Source organism: Triticum dicoccoides, chromosome 7A (assembly GCF_002162155.2).
Source record: "Triticum dicoccoides isolate Atlit2015 ecotype Zavitan chromosome 7A, WEW_v2.0, whole genome shotgun sequence".
Classification (NCBI taxonomy): Eukaryota; Viridiplantae; Streptophyta; class Magnoliopsida; order Poales; family Poaceae; genus Triticum; species Triticum dicoccoides.
The window spans coordinates 676,434,067-676,446,657 of record NC_041392.1 but is presented as its reverse complement, the minus strand read 5'-3'; positions in this window follow the sequence as shown (position 1 = coordinate 676,446,657).

The window sequence follows — 12,591 nt, the reverse complement described above, 5'->3', positions numbered from 1 at the left end:
CCTTATGTTTATCTTCCTCAGTGCCAAGCCCAGACCCAGCAAGAAGGCTCAGTTGAATAAACCGACTAATGATAACACGGATGTTGAACCGGAGAAGACTCTAGATCCTGAAGCGACCGATGCTGACGCCATACTTAATGACTCACCACCTCAAGACCATGACTTCATTGCTGAGCAGGTAGAAGTTGACACCGCAAGCCATGCTGACCAGCCAACCAGGCATGTCCGAACTGATGACAAACCACCAAGTCTGGTTAAAAATACTGACAAACCGCCAACCCCAGTTACGGCTGCTGATGACAAAGATGATGACATTATGATTACTGGCACTGGCCACACCGCTCCTGGCAATCCTGTCGCTTTGTCAAAGCATACTGCCAAAGATGAGCTCTCTGCAATTGGCAAAGGCAAATGGAACGCCGATTTATCAAATTATGCCCATCTGAATGCTCAAGACCTTCACTCCGGCTTCTTGAACCGTCTGTGCACCAGCCGTGACTATGAAGCCGGTTTGGTAAATTTGATGAAGGAGCGATATGAGGTAGCTCCATAAGTGTTCCTTTATTATATTAAATTGCAGCTTATCAACTTCCAGTAGCCTCCAAGTGATGGTTTAGGATACCAATCTAAACCGGGACTTTAGTAACAATTTCATGTTCGCAACAATGCATCTTAACTTCACCGATGTAGCCCCCGATGGCCGGTTTAACTTTATAAAGATGAACCAAGACTTTGTAGAAAATTTCCCATATCAGCAATTATGAGCAAACACACATTAGCCCCCAAGTGCCAAGTTTAATACTTGTATTGTGGTTGGGACTTGTAGAAATTTCTGATAACGAGCAAATATGCATTAGCCCCCAAGTACCAAGGGCATAACTTGTTATGTGCTTGGTACTTCAAATATGTACTGTCAACTCATTATATATCCGTCTCTTTATAGGCTGAACTGAGCAAGAAAGAAAGCCAAACTGCTGATCTGCAAGAGAACCTCAAATCCCAGCAATCCGAAACCTCCAAAGCCAAGGAAGAGTTAACCAGCGCTCTAGGCACTATGGAAAAACTTAAAGAGGGCTTCAACAAGGAGCGGGCGGACTAGGAGATTGAAAAATCCGCTTTGATAAAAAGGGCCGAGAATGCAGAAGCAGCTCTTAAACCGGTGGTTGACGAACTAACCGGTGTAAAGTGGAAGATTCATGCCATGACTGATGCTGTGTTCGGTAAACATCTTTTACTTAATACTTTCTACATATCTTCCCATGTGTTGTCGGTTTACCGATGTGTACAATGGCGCAGGAACTCATATTAGCCATCTGGGCTCTGACGTACAGAAGAAATTGAAAGCAGCCTATACTCTTATAGAACAGCTGTATACCGGTGCGCAGCGGATCATCTATACTGCTTCACACAATAATCCTCCTCCCACTTTGATCAAGGATACCTTAGAAAGGTTATCTATGCTTCCTGCCCGGGTAGACGAGCTAAAAAAGTCTGCCGCAAGAACGGGCGCTTTGGCCGCACTAACCCGGGCAAAAGCGTGGGTACCTAACTTTGATCCAGTGGAAGCGGCCCAAGGCTATCCCAGTTTGAAGGAAGACGGAACAGAATTTGGCAATGATGATCTCCGAATCATAAACCAGGAAGTACGCCCATTAGCTTGTCAACTGGTTGAAGAAGCGGATCTCTCGTACTATCAGGCGAGTTATGATGATAAGAACAGACGGGTTGCTGCACCAAATCCAGAAGCGCAAAATCTTATCCCACCAATCCATAAGCACACTTATGCCCCTGACATTGAACCGTCCACGCTTATAAGCGATGAAGCTGTATTCCAAGCCCTAACTGGGATCGACTAGGCAACTGTTGACTTCCAGTCACTGGGTAGAGAGGAGGGAGTTGAACCGGCGCGAGATGATCCGCAGCCGTCAGGCCAAGCTGGTGACCAATCATGAACCGGAGGCCGGTTTAGTCTTCTACATGCTGCAACATGTATTTGAGAAAACAATTATCCTTTTGGGCACTGAAATGCCTTGTAATAGGCTAGTAAAAATACTTGGTCTGGTATGCCTTCGTGCATTTTTATCTGCGACGGATGCGTGCTTAATCCGACATGCTTAAGATATGATATTCATAATCCATAGCCATTTATTCAAGCTGTTCCTGCAGATAAGAAGCTTAAAGCGCCCTGGCGGGTCATGATACCCAAATATGGAAATTTATAACCAAGGTTGTAAAAGATAACCAAATATGGAAATATATAATACCTGTGACCTTTAGGCATAATGTTGGTTGACCAACGTTGTAGTGAGGGTCATAACCCTAATCTGGAGGATAAGTAACTCCTGTTATATGATGCCGGTTTACAATAAAACCATTCCGGGTTGTGATAAACACCGGTTTATTCCATACTGGTGACTTTGAGTCAAAACCAGACCGGGCTGATAGTCTCCGAATTATAATTTGATCATGTACTGCAACTTGTAGTTGACAGCCTATCCGGGTTGATAAACACCGGTTTTAAAAAACATCACAAATCTTATGAAAACAAAGAAAACTTAGCAAAAGGCAAATAAAAATCGTTGTAGTCGAGGCTTTTCATGGGCTGCCAGGCCCCAAATTTGAGGCTTTTCATGGGCTGCCAGGCCACTGAGTTAAACCATTTTTGCAAAGCATTTTAAGATGGTCCTCAATCCTTAACCAATCATCATTTCAACGACAAGTTCAGGGTCTTCATTTTAGAGTAACTTGTCAAAGTTCAAAGGGTCATACCAGGTTTCCCTGGGCGGAGTGACTTACTTAAATAGGCAGGTTAACCCGGGGTTTTAGGTGTATACACCAGGCTTCCAAGCCATGGCTGGATAGCCTATTACAAGTGTAGATTCTTGTTTCATTTCGATAGCAAAGAATCCCCAAGTAAAATTTTGAGCTGTGCTCAATGGGTGCCTATGTTTGAGTTGTTGTTTTACAACACCCTCTTTGGCCCCGGATTGATTTGTATTTGAGCCGATCAAAAGGTGTGACTATGGTCCGGATACGGCCAAGCCCCCAAGTGATGTTGTGGCATTGCGCCGATCAAGAGGTGTAGCTATGGTTTAGATACGACCAAGCCCCCAAGTGATGTATCATAAAGCTTTGAGAAGCTAAATCAAGGGGTAAACCGGACGCCGCTTTATAAACAGAAGCTCCATGTAACCACACATGATGTAAGAAAAACAACAGATACCCCACTTTAGCTGAGGTTCCGAGTTATTATATTGATCATAATATATACATTGTCATAATATGTACATAAGCAGAGCCCATGGCTCAAGTATAGTAAGGCCGAAGATGAGCAATATTCCACGCCCGGTTGGTCTCCTCCTCCGACTTACGTGAGTCTTTGTGCTCTCGAACATCGATGAGGTAGTATGACCCGTTGTGCAGATTCTTGCTGACCACGAAGGGTCCTTCCCAAGGGGGGGATAGTTTGTGCATATCCGTCTGATCCTGGATAAGTCGAAGCACCAAATCACCTTCTTGAAAGGTTCTGGTTCTAACCCGGCGGCTATGATAACGATGCAGATCTTGCTAATAAATCACCGAACGGGTTGCTGCCATGTCACGCTCCTCATCTAACAGGTCAAGAGCTTCCTGTCGTGCCTTCTCGTTGTCAGCTTCAACATATGCCGCTACACGAGGTGAGTCATGACGGATGTCACTAGGAAGAACCGCTTCCGCTCCATAAACCATGAAGAACGGAGTGTATCCTGTCGATCTGTTGGGTGTGGTATTGATGCTCCATAACACAGAAGGTAACTCCTCAACCCAACAACCCGGCGTCCATTGCAAAGGAACCATAAGCCGAGGTTTGATGCCTCTCAAGATCTCTTGATCGGCCCTCTCTGCTTGACCATTGGACTCGGGGTGAGCTACTGATGACACGTCAAGACAGATGTGCTCACGTTGACAGAACTCCTTCATTGTCTGTTATAATGCTATGTGGAAAGCCAAACCGGAAGATCACCTTTTTGATGAATTGAACCGCCGTGGCTGCATCACACTTACTAACTGGCTCTGCCTCCACCCACTTCATGAACTTATCAACCGCCACCAAAAGGTGGGTCTTCTTGTCCTTGGACCTCTTAAAAGGCCCAACCATATCCAGCCCCCAAGTTGCAAATGGCCAAGTGATTGGAATCATCCTCAATTCTTGAGCCGGTACATGAGCGCGCCTTGAGAATTTTTGACAGCCATCACATCTTTTGACCAAGTCCTCGGCATCAACATGAGCTGTCAACCAATAGAAACCATGATGAAACGCCTTGGCCACCAAAGATTTTGAACTGGCGTGGTGACCACAATCTCCTTCATGGATCTCACGCAAAATTTCACGGCCTTCCTCAGGAGACACACAGCATTGAAATGCCCCTGTCACACTGCAATGATGTAACTCTCCATTGATAATAGTCATGGACTTGGACCAACGGATTATCTGCCTGGCCAAAGTTTCATCCTCTGGTAACTCACCGTGGTTCATATACGCCAGATACAGAACCGTCCAATCCGGGATAACATGAAGAGCCGCCACCAACTGAGCTTCCGAATCAGGAATAGCCAAATCCTCTTCACCAGGGAGCTTGACGGACGGATTATGTAGAACATCCAGGAAGACATTAGGTGGAACCGGTTTATGTTGGGAACCCAGGTGGCTTAAAGCGTCCGCCGCTTCATTCTTCCATCGGTCCACATGATCCACCTGATAACCTTTAAAGTGACCTGCAATGATATCCAGCTCGCGACGATATGCTGCCATGAGTGGGTCCTTGGAATCCCAAGTGCCGGACACTTGTTGAGCTACCAGATCCGAGTCACCGAAGCACTTAACTCGGCTTAGGTTCATCTCTTTAGCCATCCGAAGACCGTGGAGTAAAGCCTCATACTCAGCTGCATTGTTAGTGCAAGGGAACATCAAACGGAGAACATAACAAAACTTATCACCTTGTGGGGAAGTTAATACGACTCCAGCCCCCGAGCCCTCCAATTGCCTGGACCTATCAAAATGAATAGTCCAATAAGTATGATCTGGCTTCTCTTCTGGCGCTTGTAGTTCTGTCCAATCATTGGTGAAATCCACAAGTGCCTGAGATTTGACCGTCGTTCAGGGTATGTATTTCAACCCGTGAGGCCTGAGCTCGGTAGCCCACTTAGCAATCCAGCCAGTTGCTTCCCTGTTCTGGATTATATCCCCCAAAGGAGCAGAGCTGACCATCGTGATGGGATGACCTTGGAAATACTGCTTAAGCTTCCGGCTTGCCATAAAAACCCCATACACCAATTTTTGCCAATGTGGGTACCTCTACTTGGACTCGATAAGTACCTCACTGATATAGTAAACCGGCCGCTGAACCGGATATTCCTTTCCTGCCTCTTTGTGCTCCACCACAATAGCCACACTAACAACACAGGCGTTAGCTGCTACATATAGCAACAATGGCTCTTTGTCAACTGGAGCAGCAAGAACCAGCGGATTAGCCAGCTGCCGCTTTAAGTCCTCAAACGCTTCATTAGCGGCGTCACTCCAGACGAAGTTATCCATTTTCTTCAGCATCTGATATAAAGGGATGGCCTTCTCGCCGAGGCGACTGATAAACCGGCTCAACGCGGCAATCCGGCCCACCAGGCGTTGAACATCATTGATGCACTTCGGTTTGGCCAAGGAGGTGATGGCTTTGATCTTTTCCGGATTAGCTTCAATGCCCTTGTTAGATACCAAAAAGCCCAAGAGCTTGCCTGCAGGTACACCAAAGATGCACTTGGCCGAATTAAGCATCATTTTGTAAACCTGAATAATTGTTATTTGGTGCTAGCGTTGAGCATGAACATTATATCTGGATCTTGTTTGATGCGAGACGGTTATTCATTTAAATAAGAGAATAATGCTTGTTCTATTTATATGAGTAATATCTTTTTTGGTCATGCACCCTTGAAGAGTGGTCTAGTTTTATTAAATCTCGATAGTAGTGATACACTTATTCATAATATTGAAGCCAAAAGATGCAGAGTTGATAATGATAGTGTAACTTATTTGTGGCACTGCCGTTTAGCTCATATTGGTGTAAAGCGCATGAAGAAACTCCATACTGATGGACTTTTGGAATCACTTGATTATGAATCACTTGGTACTTGCGAACCATGTCTCATGGGCAAGATGACTAAAACGCCGTTCTCCAGAACAATGGAGCGAGCAACAGATTTGTTGGAGATCATACATACTGATGTATGTGGTCGAATGAATACTCAGGCTCGCGGCGGGTATCGTTATTTTCTCACCTTCACAGATGATTTGAGCAGATATGGGTATATCAACTTAATGAAACATAAGTCTGAAACATTTGAAAAGTTCAAAGAATTTCAGAGTGAAGTGTAAAATCATCATAACAAGAAAATAAAGTTTCTACGATCTGATCGTGGAGGAGAATATTTGAGTTACGAGTTTGGTCTACATTTGAAACAATGCGGAATAGTTTCACAACTCACGCCACCCGAAACACCACAGCGAAATGGTGTGTCCGAATGTCATAATGGTACTTTACTAGATATGGTACGATCTATGATGTCTCTTACTGATTTACCGCTATCGTTTTGGGGTTATGCTTTAGAGACGGCTACATTCACGTTAAATAGGGCACCATCGAAATCCGTTGAGACAACACCTTATGAACTGTGGTTTGGCAAGAAACCAAAGTTGTTGTTTCTTAAAGTTTGGGGCTGCGATGCTTATGTGAAAAAGCTTCAACCTGATAAGCTCGAACCCAAATCGGAGAAATGTTTCTTCATACGATACCCAAAGGAAACTGTTGGGTATACCTTCTATCGCAGATCCGAAGGCAAAACTTTTGTTGCTAAGAATGGATGCTTTCTAGAAAAGGAGTTTCTCTCGAAAGAAGTGAGTGGGAGGAAAGTAGAACTTGATGAGGTAAATGTGCCTGCTCCCTCATTGGAAAGTACTTCATCATAGAAACCGGTTTCTGTGACACCTACACCAATCAGTGAAGAAGCTAATGATATTGATCATGAAACTTCGGATCAAGTTACTGCCGAACCTTGTAGGACAACCAGAGTAAGATCCACACCAGAGTGGTACGGTAATCCTATTCTGGAGGTCATGTTACTTGACCAAGGCGAACCTACGAACTATGAAGAAGCGATGGTGAGCCCAGATTCCGCAAAATGGCTTGAGGCCATGAAATCTGAGATGGGATCCATGTATGAGAACAAAGTATGGACTTTGGTTGACTTGCCCGATGATCGGCAAGACATAGAGAATAAATGGATCTTCAAGAAGAAGACTGACACTGACGGTAATGTTACTATCTACAAAGCTCGACTTGTTGCCAAAGGTTTTCGACAAGTTCAAGGAGTTGACTACGATGAGACTTTCTCACCCGTAGCGATGCTTAAGTCTGTCCGAATCATGTTAGCAATTGCTGCATTTTATGATTATGAAATTTGGCAAATGGATGTCAAAACTGCATTCCTGAATGGATTTCTGGAAGAAGAGTTGTATATGATGCAACCGGAAGGTTTTGTCGATCCAAAGGGAGCTAACAAAGTGTGCAAGCTCCAGCGATCCATTTATGGACTGGTGCAAGCCTCTCGGAGTTGGAATAAACGTTTTGATAGTGTGATCAAAGAATATGGTTTTATATAGACTTTTGGAGAAGCCTGTATTTACAAGAAAGTGAGTGGGAGCTCTGTAGCATTTCTAATATTATATGTGGATGACATATTGCTAATTGGAAATGATATAGAATTTCTGGATAGCATAAAAGGATACTTGAATAAGAGTTTTTCAATGAAATACCTCAGTGAAGCTGCTTACATATTGGGCATCAAGATCTATCGAGATAGATCAAGACGCTTAATTGGACTTTCACAAAGCACATACCTTGACAAAGTTTTGAAAAAGTTCAAAATGAATCAAGCAAAGAAAGGGTTCTTGCCTGTGTTACAAGGTGTGAAGTTGAGTCAGACTCAATGCCCGACCACTGCAGAAGATAGAGAGAAAATGAAAAGTGTTCCCTAAGCTTCAGCCATTGGCTCTATCATGTATGTAATGTTGTGTACCAGACCTAATGTGTGCCTTGCTATTAGCTTAGCAGGGAGGTACCAAAGTAATCCAGGAATGGATCACTGGACAATGGTGAAGAACATCCTGAAATACCTGAAAAGGACTAAGGATATGTTTCTCGTTTATGGAGGTGACAAAGAGCTCATCGTAAATGGTTACGTCGATGCAAGCTTTGACACTGATCCGGACGATTCTAAATTGCAAACTGGATACGTGTTTACATTGAACGGTGGAGCTGTCAGTTGGTGCAGTTCTAAACAAAGCGTCGTGGCGGGATCTACGTGTGAAGCGGAGTACATAGCTGCTTCGAAAGAAGCGAATGAAGGAGTCTGGATGAAGGAGTTCATATCTGATCTAGGTGTCATACCTAGTGCATCGGGTCCAATGAAAATCTTTTGTGACAATCCTGGTGCAATTGCTTTGGCAAAGGAATCCAGATTTCACAAGAGAACTAAGCACATCAAGAGAGGCTTCAATTCCATCCGGGATCAAGTCCAGGTGGGAGAGATAGAGATTTGCAAAATACATACGGATCTGAATGTTGCAGACTCGTTGACTAAGCCTCTTCCACAAGCAAAACATGATCAGCACCAAGACTCCATGGGTGTTAGAATCATTACCGTATAATCTAGATTATTGACGCTAGTGCAAGTGGTAGACTGAAGGAAATATAACCTAGAGGCAATAATAAAGTTATTATTTATTTCCTCATATCATGATAAATGTTTATTATTCATGCTAGAATTGTATTAACCGGAAACATAATACATGTGTGAATACATAGACAAACAGAGTGTCACTAGTATGCCTCTACTTGACTAGCTCGTTAATCAAAGATGGTTGAGTTTCCTAGCCATAGACATGAGTTGTCATTTGATTAATGGGATCACTTCATTAGGAGAATGATGTGATTGACTTGACCCATTCCATTAGCTTAGCACTTGATCGTTTAGTTTACTGCTATTGCTTTCTTCATGACTTATACATGTTCCTGTGACTATGAGATTATGCAACTCCCGATTACCAGAGGAACACTTTGTGTGCTACCAAACGTCACAACGTAACTGGGTGATTATAAAGGTGCTCTACAGGTGTCTCCGATGGTACTTGCTGAGTTGGCATAGATCGAGATTAGAATTTGTCACTCCGATTGTTGGAGAGGTACCTCTGGGCCCTCTTGGTAATGCATATCACTATAAGCCTTGCAAGCAGTGTGACTAATGAGCTAGTTGCGGGGTGATGCATTATGAAACGAGTAAAGAGACTTGCCGGTAACGATATTGATCTAGGTATTGAGATACCGACGATCGAATCTCGGGCAAGTAACATATCGATGACAACGGGAACAACGTATGCTGTTATGCGATTTGACCGATAAAGATCTTCGTAGAATATGTAGGAACCAATATGAGCATCCAGGTTCCGCTATTGGTTATTGACCGGAGACTTGTCTCGGTCATGTCTACATAGTTCTCGAACCCGTAGGGTCCGCACGCTTAAAGTTCTGTGACGATCGATATTATGAGTTTTTGTGTTTTGATGTACCGAAGGTTGTTCGAAGTCCCGGATATGATCACGGACATGACGAGGAGTCTCGAAATGGTCTAGACGTAAAGATCGTTATATTGGATGACTATGTTCGGACACCGAAAATGTTTCGGGAGGTTTCAGACATATACCGGGGTATCGGGGGGTTACCGGAACCCCTTGGGGAGTATATTGGGCCTAATGGGCCTTAGTGGAGAAGAGGAGGGGCGGCCAGGGCAGGCCGCGCGCCCCCTCCCCCTCTAGTCTGACTTGGACAAGGAGGGGGGGCGCCCCCCTTTCCTTCCCCCCTCTCTCCTCCTTCCCCCTTCTCCTACTCCTACTAGGAAAGGAGGAGTCCTACTCCCGGTGGGAGTAGGAGTTCCCCCTTGGCGCACCCTCCTCCTTGGTCGGCCGCCTCCCCGTACCTCCTTTATATACGGGGCAGGGGGCACCCCAAGACACACAAGTTGATCATTGATCTCTCCCAACCGTGTGCGGTGCCACCCTCCACCGCAATCCACCTTGGTCATATCATAGTGGTGCTTAGGCGAAGCCCTGTGACGGTAGCTTCATCAACATCGTCACCATGCCGTCGTGCTGACGAAACTCTCCCTCAAGCTCTACTGGATCATGAGTTCGTGGGATGTCACCGAGCTGAACGTGTGCTGAACGCGGAGGTGCCGTACGTTCGGTACTGAGGATCGGTCGATCGTGAAGACGTACGACTACATCAACCACGTTGTCATAATGCTTCCGCTTAATGGTCTACGAGGGTACATGGACGACACTCTCCCCTCTTGTTGCTATGCATCACCATGATCTTGCGTGTGCGTAGGAATTTTTTTGAAATTACTATGTTCCCCAACAGATTATTCATATTGGCATCTTGGCCACAAGCATAACAAGCATCATCAAAAAGGGATATTTCAAAAGAATCAACGGGATCATAGCAATTATCATGGCATTCATCCTTCGGTAAGAACGAATGGACATTAAATAATGTAAGAGTTGGAGAGTTACTCTCGTTAGAAGGTGGGCACAGGTAGCTAATCCGCTCTTCCTCCTTTTGTTCTTCGCTCTCCTCATCATCTTTTTCATCCAATGAGCTCACAATGTCATTAATTTCTTATTCCATAGACTCCTGCAAAATATTAGTCTCTTCTTGGACAAAGGAGGAGTCATCAATATATTGTTTAACATAGGCATTAGAAGCATAATTATCATAACAATATTTAAGTATGGAAAATTTTTCAAATTTGTAAAGAGTAGCATCATACGTTTCAATCAAAGAAGCAATTTCATAAGCACCCTTAAAAGCAACAAATTCTTCAATTTGTTGAACATCATAGTAATTATAAACACCCTTAGTATATGAAGATATGATTCCATTATCACTAAACTCACATTGGTAGGGAAGGTGTTTCTTAGGGTTTTCAGAACAACAAGTAACATCATATATTTCACAAAAATCCCAAGCATAACTATTAATTTGATCCAGTAAAAGTTTTACCTTTTTCAGATATGTGGTGTCACGCATAACAAGCATGCCGATCTAAAGATTTGCCCTCAACTAAGCTAGTTGGGGTTTTAGCACGAGCATATAGGATCGAAGATGATCCAAGTAAAAAGCTTCAGGAGTGTGATAGATTTTGAGTGGTTCTTCAACCATTGGTGTAGTAGGTACAACTATTTTTTTTGGTATTTTGCGTTTCCTACCCATAACTAAAGATAGAAAACAAGAGCACAAAATAAAAACTACTTAGTGATAAAGCAAACAAGCACACATGAGAATATTCACCCCACACTATAACTCCCCGGCGACGGCGCCAGAAAAAGGTATTGATAACCCACAAGTATAGGGGATCAATTGTAGCCTCTTTCGATAAGTAAGAGTGTCGAACCCAACGAGGAGCTAAAGGTAGAACAAATATTCCCAAGTTCTATCGACCACCGATACAACTCTACGCATGCTTAACGTTCGCTTTACCTAGAATAAGTATGAAACTAGAAGTACTTTGTAGGTGTAACGGGATAGGTTCGCAAGAATATAAAGAGCGCATAAATAAAAACTAGGGGCTGTTTAGGTAAAGAAGCAATAAAGTTAGTATAGCGAGTGTGGAAAAGTGGTGGTAGGAGTTGCGAAATTGTCCCTAAGCAATTGACTACTTTACTAGACCGGTAGCAAGTTTTATGTGGGAGAGACCACTGCTAGCATGTCATCCCTGACTTGGAATTCTATGCACTTATGGTTGGAACTATTAGCAAGCATCCACAAATACTAACGTTCATTAAGGTAAAACCCAACCATAGCATTAAGATATATTGGCCCCCCTTCAATCCCGTATGCATCAATTTCTATGCTAGGTTGAAGCTTCTGTCACTCTTGCCCTCCAATACATAGTCTTATCAACATACAACTAACCCTATGGTGTGATCCATGCGCGCACTCATATGATGGGCACCAAAGCACAACAACATAACCACAAGCAAATTAAACCAATCATAGCAATTCACCAATTACCGATAGGACAATGAAAATCTACTCAGACATCATAGGATGGCAACACATCATTGGATAACCATATGAAGCATAAAGTGAAGGAAATATGCCATAGAGGCAATAATAAGGTTATTATTTATTTCCTTATATCATGATAAATGTTTATTATTCATGCTAGAATTGTATTAACCTAAAACATAATACATGTGTGAATACATAGACAAACAGAGTGTCACTAGTATGCCTCTACTTGACTAGCTCATTGATCAAAGATGGTTAAGTTTCCTAGCCATTGACATGGGTTGTCATTTGATTAACGGGATCACATCATTAGGAGAATGATGTGATTGACTTGACCCATTCTGTTAGCTTAGCACTCGATCGTTTAGTATGTTGTTATTGCTTTCTTCATGACTTATACATGTTCCTATGACTATGAGATTATGCAACTCCC